This window comes from Schistocerca cancellata, chromosome 5 (assembly GCF_023864275.1).
Source record: "Schistocerca cancellata isolate TAMUIC-IGC-003103 chromosome 5, iqSchCanc2.1, whole genome shotgun sequence".
Taxonomy (NCBI): domain Eukaryota; kingdom Metazoa; phylum Arthropoda; class Insecta; order Orthoptera; family Acrididae; genus Schistocerca; species Schistocerca cancellata.
In genome coordinates this window covers 304,053,203-304,071,416 of record NC_064630.1, presented here as the reverse complement: position 1 = coordinate 304,071,416, position 18,214 = coordinate 304,053,203, and positions in this window count along the sequence as shown.

The following is an 18,214-nucleotide window of genomic DNA, read 5'->3' as shown; positions in this document are numbered from 1 at the left end:
CATTCTGGAGGACGACAGTTCAAATCCCCGACCGTCCACCAACATTTAGCTATTCAGTGATTTCTCTAATGATAAAGGCAGAGGCCGGAAGGGTTCCTTTCAAAATTGAAGCTCGATTTCCTTTTCCGCCCATCCTAAACTCTAGCAGGTGTTTGCCTCTTACAAGGGGGCGATGGGCGGTATGGCAAACGTGTTTTTTTTTTTAATCTCTATCCACAAATGCAACGGCCAGACTGACTGACTCACTCACTCACTGAGTCATCGCTCAGACCAAACCACTAAGGATAGAAACTTAAAATTTGCAGAGGGAGTTGATCTCATACTGTAGGCGTCGCTTCAGAGAGTATTTTACAAAATTACACCCCTAAGGAGTAGGGCATTTTTTTTTCAAACTATGTCGCTATTAAGTTAGTTTTGAAGGTAAACCTATGGAAATTGGTGTTTAGTTTCTCGGTCAAAAATAAAGAAATACGTGTTTCACATTTTCGGAAATTCAGCCGCTGTGAGACGAAAGGGGGGATGAAAAATTTATTGAAGATACATCATTATTAAAGACGTACTACAGTATTTTTAAAGCTTTATGTATGAAAGTTGGTATTTGACCCCTCGGCTACAAGTAAAAAAAAAGTCTGTTTCGCTGTTCTTGTCAACCAGCAAGAAAATCAAATGTGGGATGAAATATTTCACGAAATTACTTCATTGTGAAAGCGTTTTTAAAGATATATCTATGAAAATTCGAATTCGCTTCTTGGTTGGAAATAAAACAATAAACATTTCATTCATTTTGGAAATTCAGACCCCATGGGGGTGAAAGAGGGGATGAAATTTTTATGGAAATATTTTAACTGTGCAAGCATTCTTGAAGCTAAATCTACGACAAATTTTATTTCGTTTCTTTGTTAGAAGTAAAGAAGTAGGTTTTTCACTGTTTTTTTGGAAATTCAACTCCCAATGGTATAAATGGGTGAAACGTTTTATGAAACTATTTCATTTTGAAAACATTTTTAAGGCCACAAGTTGAGAACTGGTATAAGGCTTCTAGTTCAGAAATAAAAAGAATGTATGTTTCACTGTTTTAATAATTTCAACGTCTAATGGGGTGAAATGGCCAGATTGATTCACTGACTCATAATAGCCCACCGAATGTGCTAAGGACAGAAACTTGAATGTAGATATCATTTAAGATGGTGATGTTCGAAATTCAACTCATAAGGTGCTGAAACAGGGGTTGATGGCTCTGAGCACTATGGGACTTAACTTCTATGGTCATCAGTCCCCTAGAACTTAGAACTACTTAAACCTAACTAACCTAAGAACATCACACAACACCCAGTCATCACGAGGCAGAGAAAATCCCTGACCCCGCCGGGAATCGAACCCGGGAACCCGGGCGTGGGAAGCGAGAACGCTACCGCACGACCACGAGCTGCGGACGAAACAGGGGGTGAAATGTTTTTTTGAAAACATGTCACTGCTAAAGCAATTTTGAAGAAAGAGTTTCCAAAATTGGTATTTGGTTACTCCGTAAGAAATAAGAAAAAAATACGTGTTTCAGCGGTTTTGGAAACTGCACCACTAAAGGGGTAATAATAGTTGCTGAAAATTTTCTAGAAAATAAATCTTTTTTCAAAACGACTAAAGCATTTTTAAAGTTACATCTGTAAATATTGGTATTTGACTTTTCGGTTAGAAATAAAGAAATACGTGTTTCTGTATTTTTTGAATTTCGACCGCCTAAGAGAAAGAAACAGGGAATGAAAAGATTTATGAATTTATTTCGTAAAATAATTTTCAGACCGAATATGAAAATTTGTTTTAGGCCTCTCTGTTAGATAAAGAAAAATAATACACGTTTCATTGTTTCATTTAATCCCCAAGCAGCTGAAACAGGGGGTGAAAAATTTTATGCAAATATTTCGTTATATATTTTATATCTAAATCTGTGAAAATTGGTATTTAACTTCTCGGTTACATAAAAAGAGATGTGTTAGGGGATGAAGGTTTATATGAAAATATCACCACAAGAATGCAAAAGGTATGGCAAACTAAAACCAGCGAGTTCAACTAATAGAATCGCATTTTGGGCTGAAGCACATCCGGACAAAGCCATGCTTCTTAATTAGCGAGAAAAGTTTAGAAAGTTTTGCAATTTGAGAACAACATAAAAAATCGATTAAGGAAAATCAAAAAAGGCTACACACAGCATGGTGTAGAATCTTCGGGCGCTAAGCTAGTTCTTTATATTTGTGGTAAGTGAAGTTCACAACTGAAATATTGATCTTCCAAAACAACTCTCAAAAATTATCGAGAAATCGGCTTTTCCGTTTTCCGATCATCGTTTGTATGGTAAAGCAAAGTCGATTTTTCTCGATGAGATGCTTGGTTGTCTGGTAGAATGCTTGCCACCACGTATACGTTCCAGGTTCGGTTCCTGGTTAATGTAAATTTTTGAACAGTGGTGCATGTTCAACTAGCAAGTTCATGGAGTTTTTTTTTGTATAACGAAGGAAAACAATCAGTGGCTCTCGAGAGTGGTAACTGCAGTTTCGTATCACTTTTTTTTATAATTTCCTTTGGTTGGATACTTATTACATCATTTAAATATGAAATTCATCAAATGTGTGCTACTTCTTAGTTAAATAAGTGCCATTTTTATGAAAATTACACGTCGTCTTATTTCTAATTACACATCACACACCAAAATTCAGTTTTCGTTCTCAATAAAGGTTCTTATTACTGATGTATAAAAGTTTGTTAAAATAAATAAATATTACAGAATACAATTTTCATTCTTATATATTTTACGCTTTAGAGAAATGTTTATGAAACATGTACCTTTATTTAAAATTTTACCAGGGCTGAATATTAAAAGCACGCCAAAGACATGGTAGGCAAGTATTCTATTCCTGAGCCACACGGCCTTTAGAGGCAAATAGGAATAGCTGTAACACACACTGATTGAAATAAATCGCAAAACTGAGGAGGAGTTGTGTGATATAAATGAAAGTTGGTAGTGGTGTTTGTACATCTGAAAGATGATATGTATTCAAATTTCGGGCCAGCTGTAACCTCTACCACGTACCTACTTTCACAAAGTGAGACACAGAGCCATATGAATGTACGGAATGTTCTTTGTAAAAATTACCAAGGAGAGTGTAACATGCAGTTGTAACAGATAAAAATAGTAACATGTTTTTTTTTGGAAAAACAATGAAGTCAGTTTATTTTATACCTTAATGTCAGTTTGTTTTTGGAAGAGTTTCTCGGAATTTAGCAATTTGTAAGTCAACAGTGTTTCTGAGATACGTACACTGTACACTCATAGTGTGTTCTCATATTAAGGGTAAACTGAATTAGTACTTAAGAGACATTTATCCATGAAAATCGCAAGTTTAAGATGAAAAGAGAGAACACTGTACTTCCGTTTTTCGGTATTCGTATTCGCCTGATGTGGAACAGGTCCTAACGTAGCCGAGTGTGAAGTAAGGCCGCTCTTACCGTCTTGCACTTTCAGTCTGTCTGGATCTCAATACACATCGACACGTGTGAGCATCCATTGAACTTCGATACAAAGCAACCGTGCCGACTCTGGAAACGCTGTCGGCCTCTATGACGAGCTGGCGTACATAGTATCTGCATTCGAGAGAAAGAGGGATGTTCACATGTAATTAAGGAAGTTGAAAAAATCCATAGGTCAGTATAACAAGTAGACAAAGAGAAAGGAACAGCTGAACAACGTACGCCGAAAAGTACCGTCCTAAGCTTGTAGAAACATGATGTAAAACCTACCTCACACTCATTTTTCTGGGAGTCTCAGAATGCCGTGCAGTTGTGAAAAGCGGAAATCTGTGAAAGTATGCCATAAAGTAGTAAATGTTATATAGGACAGACAACACGTAAGATACTATGTGCATTTTAGGTGAATTCACTGGTGATCGATGTCTCTGTATACCTGATGGAGATAATTAGCTAGTTATAAGTGATGGACAGATGTACTGGCAGTGCCTCAGGGTTTTTGATCTCATGACATGTGCCTATTCTACAAATACTCTGATCTTGGTGAAATTGAATGTATTACAAATATTTCGTACAGACACTTTTATATAAAACTGTGTTGAGTAAAAAAGTGAAGTTTTTCGAATACGATGTCAGTTTTAAAAGTTCAAGTCATCAGAATAAAAGCACAGAATTCAAGGCTAGCCCCCTGTGAGTGCAGACAGCCATTCGGGGATTACAGTTTTAGTTAAAGACGTCTGTTTGAGACCTAGCTCAAGACTTAGATATTACGTCAGGAGTGCTCATGACCAGTTAACTGCTGACAGGTTTGCTACTAGCCGCCAGTACCGCTTGCAGCCAGATGTCCAAATTACAGCACTTTTTTGCAGCACTTACACATTTCCCAATATGTAATCGTCATCTACCACTCATTAACATACTCAGGCTGGGGTCAACAAAAATTTGGGAACATCACAAACGTAACACATTTCCATGTCTAATACGGGGTAGGGAAACCGTTGTCATTGCAAACAGCTTCCAGCTGTCTCGGGATGGATAAATAAAGATCCTGTATTAATTTCTAGGATGTCTTATACTATTTTTCCTGCAAAATAGTAACCAAATTCGACTGGAAACGCTGAAGTTGACTATGAAGGGCAGCGCTGACGTTACAATTCATACTCGTGCTCAGGAAGCCTGTCCTGGAAGATGCGAGCAGTTGAACAGAGGTTATTTCGTCACGGAACTCAGTATCACCATTGAGGAACAAACATTGTACAATAGGATGGACCTGATCAACGACAATGGTCACATAATCCTTGGCAGTAATGTTATCGATGGAATACTACGACATCGTTGCGCAAATGGTCACCGAACCCCCACCATTTGTCACTTTCGGGTCTAGAAGTTGGCAACAGCGTGCACCAATACTCATTCGACCAAATGACATTCTTCCATCGCTCCATAGTCCAGGTTTTATGGCTTCGGCACCACGTTTTCCTGTTACGCGGATTACCAATACTGATAAGTGATTTTGTAATTTCAGCCTGCCTTGCAATGCCCTGCTTCTGGCTCTCCCTACGTTTTGCTTTGGTTCTGTCACGATTCGTGAGTGTGACACTCAGTTGTGCATTCACTTTTGCAACTATCGCCCTCTTATTTTTCATCACAACCATCTTCAGTGAACGTCCCTCACAATCACTCAACACATATCTTATTCCGTGTTGTGACTTAGCGCTTCATGTTTTGCCGATTTCCCTGTATGCAGTATAAACTGCGATATGTTGCCTCACGAGCATTATCCACCGACTTCGTTTAGCTCCGACGTAATGGACACACAGTTCGCAGAACACTGTTCTGACTACGGTGGCACACGTACTCAAATACAACAGCACAAACTGCAGACTGGGCTAGGCATCGGTAGTTAAGCTGAAGCACACATATTTCCCAGTGCTTCCATGTTTTTGTGCAGCCCCCGCATAATTCAATAGAGCACAAAAGCAGAACCATCATATGAAACAAAAAATTGGCTGAGAGCCATGGAGGAAAATCAAAGATTCTGATAACGGGACAAGTAACTACGGCGCCTTCTGATGGTATACTGGCCTCAATGACACCTGCAACCATTTGCTTTATAGTTACACTATATTATGACTGAATATAAAATATTTCAACGTTTTGAACGCTGCTTGTACTTGTAAGTCTCCATTTTTGTGCTTTGTGGACTTCATTAGTCTATGTGATTATATTACCATATTCGTTTGTTGTCTTTTTTCAGTATTTCAAGTTGTAGTTTGTCACTGATCATTTAAAATGGATTAACAATTGTACTATTACAAATGTTGGGTTTTATAAAGTGAAATGGCTTAATTCATTGTTTATTTTGGTAATATCGTTGACTTAAAACGGTTGCCTACGGTTGAAACTGAGCAACATGACTGCTACACGATTGAGCAACGCATTAACTCTAATACTGGGGAATGCGAGTGGGTTTACAAATAATTTCCGCATTTTCGGTAACATTAGATAGGGAATTATATAGTTAAAGGGCAAGAAGCCTCACAAGAATATCCAAGCATTGACTAGAAAGGAGAGATCGATCAATTTCGTGTTGCAAATAGGAAACCAAAAAGGCAAGAGCCCTTGCCCACGCTCCTCTTACGCTGAGTATGAGCGAAGGCTCTCGCACCATGCTGTGGGCGTCTACTTCTCAGTATAGCTACTACTTGTACATCAGCCGGTAGTGAAGCGAATTAATACGAACAATTTGGTCAGCTTGATTTATTCTGGGTTTGTGTCGAAACGATTGTAACCCTAACAAAAGTGATTTTTAGGTACTAATTTCAATGGGAAGTATGTTTTAAGTACTAACTTACTGATCGACAATCTTTAACATAGTAAACACTACAATCATTTATAAAATTGTGGTTATCTGAAGCAGGTAATAATAATAAAATTTAGACTATTCAACGTAACACTGTCATTAGAACTGTATATTTGCCTCAAACCCCTACAGATGACGCTCATTATCCCGTTTGTGTTTCACTGAAACAGATGCACTCAAGTAAACGTATAAATTACAAAACTGATTAAACAGTATTTAATTAGTGGGTCCCATAATTACCCAGTTAACCTGAAAACTCTCGCGTTGCTAGCTCACAGTGGAACTTGGTGGTTGACAAGTAAGCCCAGAGACTGTGCTCAGTGTAAGGCTAGATAACGTGATAACTACACGGGAATAAAAAGAAATCTGCTAACACAGAGATTACTGAGGACTTCCAAATCTGTCTATCAATTGTTTGACGAGTAAGAATCAATTCGTGAAAAATAACTATTCTGAAACTTTGGGCAAATCGATTTACCTACGATGTCTTTATTCGTACAGTCTACGAAGATGTACACACCACTCACGTTATTAAAGACAGATCAAATAGCGACGAACCAATATATTAAAGAAGAGTTATATCTCTTATCATTCTGCTTCTGACAATGACATTAATTTGTTCAGTAAAACATTCGGTCTGACAGTATCTGACACTTTGGTTTGAGGAACGAAACTGATGTAAGGCTACACACAATTCCAGCGGGAGGAAGATATGTGGGATGACGGAGAAGTCATGGAAAGTAGTACCGAAAGAACAAGAGAGTCAATAAAGTCGTCGAACTGACGCCTCTTTAACCCTTGATTGTAGGTACAATCTTTTATAATAATCCACATATGTTATAATAAGTAGATAAACACAGTGGTCAATAATACCTTACCCCTTCATGAAACTCAAAAGCAATGTCATTTCTGGACTATATTCATTTAAAATTTTTGTCAGAATTTGTTTTTGTTTTGGTTTTAGGGCGCACAATTGCTATGGTCATTAGCGCCCGGTCTGTGACTTAGGAGCCGGCCGATGTGGCCGTGCGGTTCTATGCGCTTCAGTTTGGAGCCGCGTGACCACTACGGTCGCAGGTTCGAATCCTGTCTCGGGCATGGATGTGTGTGATGTCCTTAGGTTAGTTAGGTTTAAGTAGTTCTAAGTTCTAGGGGACTGATGACCACAGATGTTAAGTCCCATAGTGCTCAGAGCCATTTGAACCGTTTTGTGACTTATGAAACGGTAAAAAACGAAAATGGAAAGCAGCAGCAATGGGAACGAAACTCAAAAAATTGGAGAAACTAAAAGCAGAAGGAAAGCTTAAAAATCCACTACAGAAAGGGATTGGTTGTCCCCAAAAAGAGCTTCAAATGACTGACGTCATCTCACTGGCACTAATAAACTCGAGAACGCGATCGGCCGAGCCCGTGTCATCTGCTAAAATGGACGATATCTCAGGCGACAGCTGTAGACGGGCGCGAAATTGAGTAAAATAGGGGCACTCAATTAAAAGGTATCTTACCGTCCACAGCTGAGAGCAGTGGGGACAGTGTGGGAGAGGATCGCCGCTTAAAAGATGTCGATGGCTAAAAAGACAGTGCCCTATCCGGAGTCTAGTTAAAATTACCTCCTCCCGACGACGCGTTCGGGAGGAAGAGGTCCAAGCACAGGGAAGAGCTTTCATGTCCCGCATTTTATTATGGGGAAGTGTCGACCAATGTGCGTGCCATAAAAGAACAACACGACGACATATAACGCTCAGTAGATCGGCGAAGAGAATCGATCGAATAGCTGGCTGAAGACGAGAGACTGCAGCCTTGGCCGCTATATCGTCCGCCTCATTGCCACAGATACCAACGTGTCCTGGGAGCCAGAGGAACGCCACAGAGACGCCCCCCAAATGAGGCAAGCGCAGGCAGTCCTGAATCCGGTGGACCAGAGGGTGGACAGGGTAGAGAGCTTGGAGACTGAGGAGAGAGCTGAGAGAATCTGAACAGATAACATACTGTATCCGCTGATGGCAGCGGATGTATTGGACAGCCTGGAGAACAGCGTAAAGCTCCGCAGTATAAACCGAACACTGGTCGGGAAGCCGAAATCTATTTGTGGTGTCGCCAACAATATAGGCACTCCCTACACCTATCGATGTTTTCGAGCCATCAGTGTAAATAAATGTGGCTTCCTTCATTTGTGCACATAGAGCAGCTAATGCCCGACGATAAACAAGTGAAGGGGTACCATCCTTGAGAAATTGACAAAGGTCACGGAGCAGGCAGATCCGGGGACGGAGCCAAGGCGGTACTGTACCCCAAGTTGTCAAGAAGGTTTTAGGAAAGCGGAAGGAAAGAGAATGGAGCAGTTGACGGAAGCGGACTCACGGTGCTAGTAGGGAGGAAGGGCGGCCTGCATACCCTACATCCAAGGAGGCGTCGAAAAAAATGTCATGGGCCGAATTAGCAGGCATGGAAGACTGATGACTAGCATAACGACTCAGAAGGACAGCTCGCCGATTGGACAGCGGAGGTTCAGCAGTCTCAGCATACAGGCTTTCCATAGGGCTGGTGTAAAAAGCTCCAGACACTAAACGTAATCCACGATGGTGGATAGAGTCGAGACGCCGAAGAATAGACGGCCGAGCAGAGGAGTAAACTATGCTTCCATAGTCCAATTTCGAGCGCACTGAGGCGCGATAGAGGCGGAGAAGGACCACTCGGTCCGCTCCCCAGGAGGTACCATTCAGGACACGGAGGGTGTTGAGGGATCGCAGACAGCGAGCCGAAAGATATGAAGCGTGGGAGGACCAGCACAGTTTTCTGTCAAACGTAAGACCCAAGAATTTAGCGACGTCCGAAAACGGAAGGTTGAAAGGTCCTAGATGTAAGGAGGGTGGAAAAAACTTCTTACGTCGCCAAAATTTAACACAGATGGTCTTACTGGGAGAAAAACGGAAGCCGGTTTCGATGCTCCAAGAGTGGAGGCGATCGAGACATCCTTGAAGACGTCGTTCAAGAAGTCTGGTCCTTTGAGAGCTGTAGTAGATCGCAAAATCGTCCACAAAGAGGGAGCCCAAGACATCAGGAGGGAGACAATCCATAATCGGATTTATGGCAATGGCAAACAGTACTACACTCAGCACGGAGCCCTGGGGTACCCCGTTTTCTTGGGAGAAAGTACGGGAGAGTGTGGTGTTCACCCGCACTCTAAATGTGCGCTCTGCCATAAATTCGTGAAGAAAAAGGGGCAGCCGACCTCGAAAGCCCCAAGAGAACAGTGTGCGGAGGATGCCTGTCCTCCAACAGGTATCGTATGCTCTCTCCAGATCAAAAAATATTGCTACTGTTTGGCGTTTCCGGAGAAAATTGTTCATGATATAAGTGGAGAGAGCAACACGATGGTCAACTGCAGAACGATGCTTTCGGAAACCGCATTGGGCATGTGTTAAAAGACTGCGGGACTCCAGCCACGAAGCTAAACGGCAACTCACCATACGCTCCAAAATCTTACATACACTACTCGTGAGAGTAATGGGGCGATAGCTAGAGGGGAGATGTTTGTCCTTTCCAGGTTTCGGAACAAGAACGACGATAGCTTACCGCCATCGTCTGGGAAAAGTACTGTCGGTCCAAATTCGATTATAAAGGCGAAGGAGGTAAAGCAGACTATGGTATGATAAATGCAGCAACATTTGGATGTGGATACCGTCCGGTCCTGGGGCGGAGGAGCGAGAAGAAGAGAGTGCATCTTGGAGTTCCCGCATGGATAAGACAGTATTGTAGCTTTCGCGATTTTGAGAGGAGAAAGCAAGAGGTCGCACTTCCGCTGCACGTTTCTTCGGGAGAAACGCTGGCGGGTAATTTGAAGAGCTCGAAATCTCAGCAAAGTGTTGACCCAATGAGTTAGAAATTGCGACGGGGTCCACTAATGTATCATGCGTGACAGTGAGCCCAGAGACCGGGGAGAAACTAGGCGCGCCTGAGAACCGTCGAATCTGACTCCAAACTTCCGAGGAGGGAGTGAAGGCGTTAAATGAGCTAGTAAAGAATTTCCAGCTCTCCTTCTTGCTATCGCGGATGACACGACGGTATCGCGCTCGGAACTGCTTATAGCGGATACAGTTGTCCAAAGTAGGATGGTGGCGGAAAACGCGAAGAGCACGTCGCCGCTCACGTATTGCATCACGGCATGCCGCGTTCCACCAAGGAACTGAGGGGCGCCGGGGCAATGCGGAAGTGCGTGGTATTGAACGTTCCGCAGCTGTAAGAATAACGTCTGTAATATGTGTGACCTCACCGTCGACGGTAGGAAAGTGACGGTCATCGAATGTCGCTAGAGACGAAAAAAGTGTCCGATCGGCTTGGCCAAACTTCCAGCGTCGCGGGGGCATATATGGCTGTTGAGGCTGCAGTCTAAGGACACATGGAAAGTGGTCACTCGAGTGTGTATCATTAAGGGCGAACCATTCGAAGCGCCGAGCTAGCGGAACAGTATCGACCAAAAGGTCCAAATGAGAGAAATTTGTCGTGGAGGCAGACAAAAATGTAGGGTCCCCAGTGTTGCGGCAAACTAGATACGCTTGGTGGAAGACGTCTAGCAATAGTGAGCCATGTGGACAAGAATGTGGAGATCCCCAAAGCGGGTGGTGGGCATTGAAGTCCCCAACCAGCAAATAGGGGGGTGGAAGCTGACCAAGAAGATGAAGGAGATCAGCTCGTGCTATTGGTGTGGACGATGGAATGTATACAGTACAAAGAGAAAAGGTATATCCAGAAAGGGAAAGACGGACAGCGACAGCTTGGAAGGAAGTGTTTAAGGGGATTGGGTGATAATGGAGAGTATCATGGAGAAGAATCATGAGTCCTCCATGTGCTGGAGTGCCTTCAACATAGGGGAGATCAAATCGGATGGACTGAAAATGGGGGAGAACAAAGCGGTCATGGGGACGCAGCTTTGTTTCCTGAAGACAGAAGATGACCGGCGAGTAGGATCGTAAGAGGATCGACAATTCATCCCGATTGGCTCGAAGGCTGCGGATATTCCAGTGGATAATGGACATAGGGTGAACAGAAAATGGAGGAATGTGACCAAGGTTGCCGTCAACTCAGCGACTGCTCAGAGCTTGCGACCGACAGCATGGAATGGCAGTCAGCCGAAGGCAGAAGATCCTGATCCATAGGTTGTTCAGGAGCAGCTCCTGCCACCAGCGTCCGGCCGGTTGATCGGCCACCAGCAGTGCGCCTCGGCGACACAGAGGACGGCCGAGGGCGATTACCGCCAGGTGGTGCTGTAGATGATGTGGTGTCACCGCCAGACACCACACTTGCTAGGTGGTAGCTTTAAATCGGCCGCGGTCCATTAGTACATGTCGGACCCGCGTGTCGCCACTGTCAGTGATCGCAGACCGAGCGCCACCACACGGCAGGTCTAGAGAGACTGACTAGCACTCGCCCCAGTTGTACGGACGACTTTGCTAGCGACTACACTGACGAAGCCTTTCTCTCATTAGCCGAGAGATAGTTAGAATAGCCTTCAGCTAAGTCCATGGCTACGACCTAGCAAGGCGCCATTAACCATTTCTAGAGAGAGTCTCACTTGTATCATCAAGAATGCTGTATACAAATGATGGATTAAAGTTAAGTATTCCAGCAGCTACGTACTTTTCTTTATAGCATTCATTACGTATCCTGTTTCAGACCAAACGCCAGACGGCGTGTGTAATCGCGTGCCTTTCGGTTACCCGTCACTGTGGACTGGCTGTCTTGTCAGTCCACAACAGATGAGACACGCCTTGGCGGAGAAGGAGATGAACTGGGTTTCTTACTAGTCTTCTTGGAAACATGATATTTAGATGAAGGAGGAACCGATGGTTGTGAAATTGGGGTACGTAAAAAATCTTCACGAGTATGCTCTTTTTTCGAAGTCTTGGTGTCTGACTTTTGGGCTCGAGATTTAGCAGAACCCGATGAAGGGTGAGCCATAGAGTGGGCAGGCGAAAGTGGGGAGGTTGAACGGGCGATCTTTGCGCTGGCCGAACTGACGACCGTGGCACTAAAGGTAAGGTCACATGTCTGCGTGGCCGCCTCCTTTGTTGGCCGAGGAGAGGCAAGGACAGTGCTGTATTTTCCTGTCTGAGGCACGGTGGGCTGTCGACTGGCGAATAATTTTCGAGCAGCAAAGGTCGACACCTTTTCCTTCACTCTGATTTCCTGAATGAGCTTTTCGTCTTTAAAAATAAGGCAATCTCGAGAGGAAGCAGCGTGGTCACCCATACAGTTGATGCAGCGAGGGGATATGGAGGTGGACAAGCACACTCATGGGCATCCTTGCCACACGTAACACATTTGGCCGGATTGGAACAGGACTGGCTGGTGTGATTGAACCGCTGACACCGATAGCAATGCTAGGGTTTGGGATGTAAGGGCGAACGGAAATTATCTCATAGCCTGCTTTGATTTTCGATGGGAGTTGAACTTTGTCAAATGTCAAGAAGACAGTATGGGTTGGAATGATGTTCGTGTCAATCCTTTTCATGACTCTATGAACTGCCGTTACGCCCTGGTCAGACAGGTAGTGTTGAATTTCCTCGTCGGACAAGCCGTCGATGGAGCGAGTATAAACGACCCCACGTGATGAATTTAAAGTACGGTGCGGTTCCACCCGGACAGGGAAGGTGTGTAGCAGTGAAGAACGCAGCAATTTTTGTGCCTGGAGGGCACTGACTGTTTCTAACAACAAGGTGCCATTCCGTAATCTGGAAAAAGACTTTACAGGACCTGCAATTGCGTCGACACCTTTCTAAATAATGAAAGGGTTGACCGTGGAGAAGTCGTGACCTTCGTCAGACCGAGAAACAACAAGGAACTGTGGCAACGATGGAAGGACTGTCTGTGGCTGAGACTCATTGAACTTACGCTTGTGAGCTGACATAGTAGAAGATGAGGAAACCATTGCGAAAGTATCCCTCATGATTACCGGCGTCTCCGATGGCGCGCTCCTTCCTTGTGGGGGCCCTCACTGAGGGCACTCCTGCCTTAGGTCAGAATTTGTGAGACTCCCTAATGTATTTTGTGTATTTGATACACATTAGGTACCCAGGCTGCCAACGGATAGGTGTGTGTAATTTTTGTATTCGTGGAATAAAGATACTTCCCTCCTTTGAACTCTAGTTTCTAATGTTACTGTAGTATTCGTTTAACAAACTATAGTGTCAGCAGCAGCCGCGGAAACTAATGTATTGAACAGTGTTTTCTGTTGGCGGGCTGTAGCACCCAACATGTAAGCACATGAATATCAAATGAGGGCCTTCTCTGGTGTTGTTCGCCTCTCAGGTTTAACAAACAACATAAACTTCGTTCGAAAGTGAAAGAGGAGACTGCCTTGAATCCATTCACTTACTGACTTGACGTGATTCACGACCCATTATGTTGTAATCGCAGCCATCAACACAATCGTCGTAAGACTCCATTCGATGTTTTAGAAATCTCAACATTCTTTCATCGATGTTTCTAAAAACTTAACATCACTAAAAGTTTAAGTTTTACTCACGAAATACCTATAATTTACTTTATAGATTCATCCTGTTCAATTATTTACACAGTTTTTGCAATTTATTCCTTATTACTACAAGTGTTAGATTTTTTGCCGTAAAATTCTGTAAGCGTTTCTTTTTTCTCACATAAGAGCTGTAATTATTGAAATATAATTATGAATTCCTTGTCCCTTGACGTAAATCTGAAGTTCAAGTAATTTATTTCGAAAAAAATCTTTTGTTTGTGCAACTTCAGCAATGTATGCTGTTATCCGTTTTCTTCCACATGAAAGTTTCCCTGATTTGCCGTCCTTGTGATTCATCTTCAAACATTTTAACGGGCTTCCTTCACTGCAATATCTAACCTAATGTTAAAAAAAGCGTATCTTACTTGTAATTTTTACCCCTCGAATGAAAGGGACATTTTTATGTAGCACCTAGTAAAGAAATTAGCGTTAACCTTTTCATGTATTTTTGGGTTGTCAATTACGAGTGTAGTGAATTCGTATTTTCTAATTGTGTTAAGGGGAGGTTTACTATCTTTGGCCCGAAAAAAGCATGTTCTTGGAGAATGTTTTCTCGGAATGTGTTATAGGTATCAATGTCAAATTTGGTAAAACTGTTTATTGATATTTCCTCTACAAACTGGAATATTTTCGACCGGAAATGTCGAAGAGCAAAGGCAGAAGTGCCGTCGGAACGAAACAAAATTTCGATGTAGATCTCCACGCGCGGTATGTCATAGGTCAGCCGGCTCGTCTGAAGTCAAAACTGAATCTACGTCAGTGAAGTATATAAGATTCTTTAGGAGTTTTACCTTGCTTAAGTTATTTGGACCATACGTAACAAAATGAAGGCCATTTGAAAAAATATGGTTTTTCCAACGATTTTTCGACTTCGTTGACCAAATAAAAATATTTGTAGTTCATCAATCGGAATAAAAGTGGTACAACTCCTAAAAAATTTAGTTAGCTTCATGCCAGTCGGTTCAGTTGAATTGAAATTACCATACCGCTCGATTTAAAAGAACGTCATTTCGAGAAAAACGCATTTGAAGTTTCGACTACATATAAATACAATATTATGCAACTTACGTTCAATCTGCTATTCCGGGTACATAAACTAGTCCTTTCTCTTCCTTAGAGGGCGTTCTGCTCGATCTGGGCCATCCTGCACTGCTCCAGAGCCGCTCGTACGGCCGGGTACAAGCGGTTTTCGCCGCTTGAATACGGTGGTCGTCTGAATGCTTGGCAAACTGCATCGAATAGAGTCCCAGGCTGACGTCCATCGTTGTCATGGTCTTCAGAATTCCTGAATATTCTTCGTTGAAGCTGCTCACTGCCAGGAAAGTCGCAATCTCCACAGTCTTCGCACCAGAATGCAAATTCTTCGGAGCTAATTTCCAAACACAAGCGTTCAAACTTTCATTTGAATTTTGTGTGTTTCCTCCCAAGCACCGGTAAAATAACTCGTCCTCCAAAAGAAAAAAAAACTGGTGCGTGAAAAAGGCCGATTCCAGGCAGGTGCATTTTTTTGTTCAACCGCGAATTATAAACATTTCCGTTCCGTATTCGGAAAAACCGTTTCAGGGGTGGATTCTAAACACTTTTGTGGATCCAAAAATGCAATTTAAAAATATCGATATTTTGAACCAAATGATAGTAAACCTCCCCTTAACTTTCCATTTGAATTAATTTCAATTCCATTAGGAGCGTTTGCATAAAATCTGAGGCACAATCAACACAAATCCTTCGCAGGAATTTTGATTGTTAATAAATGAAAAACTTACAGATAGTGGTATAAGAACCGAAAAACAGCTCTACTCCTCACATGTAGCAAAATTTTCAAAGTACCAACTACAAAGTCTTGATTCCAGCTGCAGTAGAGGCGGCTGGCGACATTGCCTGTAACGGGATGAACACTCAGAAGTAAGTGATGTCTGGACTGGACAGAGACATACTAACTTTCTCACTTACCGAAGTACAGCTCTGGACCAGACCAAGAAAAGTAGTGCAGTAGTATGTTTTCATTCCTGTTTCTGAAAATGAAGTAACGAATGATTCGTAAGAATTTGGCTTTGTAATAAAATACTGGTAAGTGTAGGTATCTGCACCTGGTGATCCATCGTCGTGAAACTCTTTCATGGCGTCACAGTAGAACACAGTTATCGAAATATAAAGGGCCAGTCACTAGCTATTGCCACCAAGAATAAATCCGAAAGTATGATACAAGCTGAAAAGTTTGTGGGACAAAAGTTGCATGGGTCCACTGGGGCCATAATATGACGTTGGCTTTTTGTTCAAAAAATGGCTCTGAGCACTATGCGACTTAACTTCTGAGGTCATCTGTCGCCTAGAACTTAGAACTAATTAAACCTATCTAACCTAAGGACATCACACACATCCGTGCTCGAGGCAGGATTCGAACCTGCGACCGTAGTTGACGCGCGGTTCCAGACTGTAGCGTCTAGAACCGCATGGCCACTCTGGCCGGCGGTTTTTTGTTGGTAGGAGGGATCAACTTTGTCTTTTTAAATGGGACACTATAGTTTGGTAATTATTTTCTGATAGCGACTATCGAGACGAATACAGCGATGAGTAACAGTAAGGACTTTGAAGGCCAACGAAGGTCACAAAGGTGGCATGAACGTCCATTTACAGAAGGATTTCGAAGTGATGACCATTGGTATCAGTGTAGTGCTGCAATCTTCTTATCATGGATTGAGTGGTATTCCGTAACATATCGGCACTTATTGAAGCACTTGCTCTGACAATTCTCTCTCCCATAACTTCAGGTGTAGTTGAAACGTCTCTATAAGCAATATCCTTTACGAATCCCCAGAAGAAAGAATCCAGAGGCGTCAAGTCTGGCGAACGAGCCGGCCACGACACATCTCCTCCATGTCTGATCCAACGATTTGGGAATTGTCTCTGTAACTCATTTCTAGCCATCAGCGAAAAATGTGTTGGACACTCATGGTGTAGATACTACGTTCTGTTACTTGTTCCTAAAGGTATTTCTTCCACTAACAGACGTAATGTTTCTTGCAGGAATGTGGTGTACTTTCTACCATTAAGATTTCCTTCGATGAAATAGGGGTCTATAATTCTGTCCTCCAGAATCTCACACCATACATTCTCCGACCACGGTATTTGGTGTGCAACTTGCCGCAGCCAACATGGATTTTCATTTCCCCAATAATGCATGTTATGCAAATTAACATTTCTGTGGTTCGTGATGGTAGCGTCGTCAGTAAATAAAATGAAATTAACACATGTGTCATCCCTCTGAATCTGAAGTTGAGCCCAACGGCAGAATTCAATGCGATGCATGCAACCGTATCAGTTAATTCCTGGTGGAGACTGATATGGTAAGAATGACACTTATGGCGATGCAGAACACGAACAACACTACTCTGGCTCATGCCAGAGTCCCTTGCGCTTTGACGCGATCTAACACGAGGATCTCGAACCACAGTGGCAAGAGTACCAATTTCCGTTTCCTCGTTGGTACCTTTCCTTTGATGGATATGTTTCCGATGCGTGAAAGATCCAGTTGTCCTAAATTTATCACACACAAATTTAAATGTACGACATGTAGGGTGAGTAGGTTGAGATATCTTTCAGCGTACAAGTCTGTGGCTCTCACTGAATTTCGTTGGCAATCTCCGTAAAGGAGAAGCATATCGACATGTTCTTCGAAGGAATACATCATTCACATTCGCTTGATTCGACTACACTAGTCTTACCGTACCTGTTAGTGTTGTACTGAGAAACCGTCGAATGGTGTTTACATGTCAATAGCACGTTAGATGGATACGCCATATTCGGCGAATATTTACTATTTGCACGATATAAGAGAATTGTTAGAGCATGTGCTTCGATAAGGGCCGAAGCGATAGGGAATACCACTAAAGCCGTGATAAGAAGATTGCAACACTGCATTGATACCAATGGTCATCCTTAGAACACTTTCTGTAAATGGACGTTCATGCCACCTTTCTGACCTCTGTTGCACTTCAAGGACCTTACTGTTACATATCATTGGATTCGTCTCGATAGCCGCTATCAGAAAATAAGAACCAAACTATAGCATCCCATTACAAAAAAACAAAGTCGATCTTTATATCTCTGACATGATCCCACCTAGCAACAAAACCAGCGTCATATTATTCTCCCCATTATCCCATGCAACATTTGTCCTACAAACTTTTCAGCTACTATCATACGTTCGGACTTATTCTAGGTGGCAATAGTTAGATACTCACCCTGTATTTGGGTTTATTAGTTATTAGAACTTTGAGTATTTTTTGCTACATTCAAAGCCC